Source organism: Gallus gallus, chromosome 10, assembly GCF_016699485.2.
Source record: "Gallus gallus isolate bGalGal1 chromosome 10, bGalGal1.mat.broiler.GRCg7b, whole genome shotgun sequence".
Lineage (NCBI taxonomy): Eukaryota > Metazoa > Chordata > Aves > Galliformes > Phasianidae > Gallus > Gallus gallus.
The window spans coordinates 14,767,619-14,769,866 of NC_052541.1; positions in this window are offsets into that span (position 1 = coordinate 14,767,619).

Sequence of the window (2,248 nt, forward strand, 5' to 3'; positions counted from 1 at the left end):
TATCCGATCTAAATCTCCTCTTTTAGTTTGAAACCACTTCCCCTTGTCCTGTCACAACAGACCTGCTAAAGGCTCTGTTGGTATTATAGGTATACATGGCTGCCTTGGGAAACCAGCCTCAACCCTCATCATGCTTCAGCAGCAGGACAAGCTGGGGGCAATGCTGTCACCTCACACAGATTCAGCTCCCAGGTCAGCTGGAAGCACTCAGGACCAGAGGCCCCTCCAGCCCCACAGCTGCTCCGGACCCATAGAGGAGGTACAGCCCCACTCATGTGGATCCATGCAAGAGCATGAGCTCACACTCATCATAACCTGAGCCCAGCTTTGGGGCTTATTTGTTTTGCGACCTGAAGACATTGAGGGTACGTGTGGGTCTGGAGCAGTACTGAGATGAGCCCTTCTACAGGTATACCCACTTTAGCTCCCTTCTCTTAGAGCAGCAAGGAGGTGATAGCCAGCAGGTGGGTGTAATTAAAGACACGAGCTTCAGCTGTTGTGCTGACGGCCTCACTCAGAGATTACATCTACCCCACCAGCCCTGTTGGAAGCCTTTTGCTAAGTCTGGTGGGTGTTGGAAAAGCCACTTTGTCTTCACCAAGGTAGGACTAATGCTATTATTTTCTTGAAAGGTCTTTTTCTTTGTGCATAAGCCTGTTGTTTTGTTCTTGGTTTGCTGATGTGTTGCTTGTAGCTGGGAATAAGTTGTATGTCCTGCACACAGCCCTGTGTGGCCCCTTTGAGTGTTCCCCTGCCTGGCAGTCCATAATCTCACTAAAGCAACATGTGGGCTGCGAGCGTGTGAATATCCACCATGACTGCACCTCGCCTTCCTAGTTTATGCTTATTAATAACAAGCTGTAAAAATAGCAGTCAGACAAGATGAGATCATAAGGCTGATTGTGGGATGCCATATGCTGTCTGTTTTACCGAGCGAGCCTCATGCAGAGGAGACCTGTGCAAGAGCAGAGTGGGATTAGGGATCCATAGGCTATGGCCTCTTTGGATGAGTTTTGTGGAGCAGAGAGGCAGTGCTGCTAACTGCTGAAAAATGCTAAACCTGGGGAGCACAGACTCTGTGGACAGGACAAACATGCTGTGGAGTTTGGGTAGCTATTATCTGGTTGCATCTCCAGCTGCTCGGTCACATCGGTGCCTGTAGCACACTGAGACCTTCCAGAGCAGAGTGCCTCTGCCTCCTTGCAGCGGTGATACCTGAAATGGAGCAGAAGGGTTTTCCTTTGTTTACTGTAAAATTAAGAGTTAAAAAGCCTTGGTGAGAGAATGCTGGACCCATTTACACTTGCACATGCTTCAGAAAGATGATGTAGCTCTTGGCTAGCAGCAGAATAGCAACATCTGCACTTACAGAAATTATATTTCCAGCACCTAGCAGTGTCCTATTTAATCGTTCACAATCCCCTGGCTGAGAACCGTTACTCTACATTAGGGCTCTTTAAACTTTGATGGCTTATGGACAACTGTGCTGCCTCGCTGCATTGTAAGGGTTGAGGGTATGCTCTCTGATAACCTCAGCCAAGGTGCTGGTGACCTCTTCTGCTCAGGAGATGTGCCCTGTTGCACCTGGGTGCCTCATGGCAACAGCAGAAACAAACTTTCCGATTCCATTCCCTTGCTGCTGTTTAAGGAATTCCTTTTCTAACGTATTTTGTGGCTCTCTTGGTGGTACCAGGGGCTGCAGAGCTGTGAATTCAGATTCCCCCGTGGACCCTTGTCTGATCCCCTTGTTGCGGCGTTGCTGCCTTGCCAGAAGGGGCTGTTTTCAGGGGGTAAATGTAAAATCCAAGCCGGCCCTTTGCTGGTCTGGTCTGAAAGAGGCTCAGGTGCAAATTAAAGCTCGCACAATGACGGGAAAGTGGGACCTTTGGTCATATCCCTTCTCACTACCACAGGTTCTGCTGTCCCAGGATGTGTGTATGAGTCATTGTCTGGAAATCCAAGTGGCCAGATGTCCGCCAGATACCGCCTCACTCGAGTTGCTAACTCCAGCAAACAGGGTGAGGGGAAGGGGCCGCTCCTCCCCGCAGAGCTGGCGGGCAGGTGAGCAGCTTGCGCATCCCAGTGGGTACCGGGGCAGGGAGCCAGCGCTTGTGGGGCCTGCCCCGGGGGAGGCATCTGCAGGCAGCTGGGTCCATCTCCCCGTGCCCCCCGCTATAGGGGAGAAGGGGGGCTTGTTGTAACAGCTGCCCTCCGGCTCTTGGGATCCAGCTGTTCTTGGCTGCGGTGG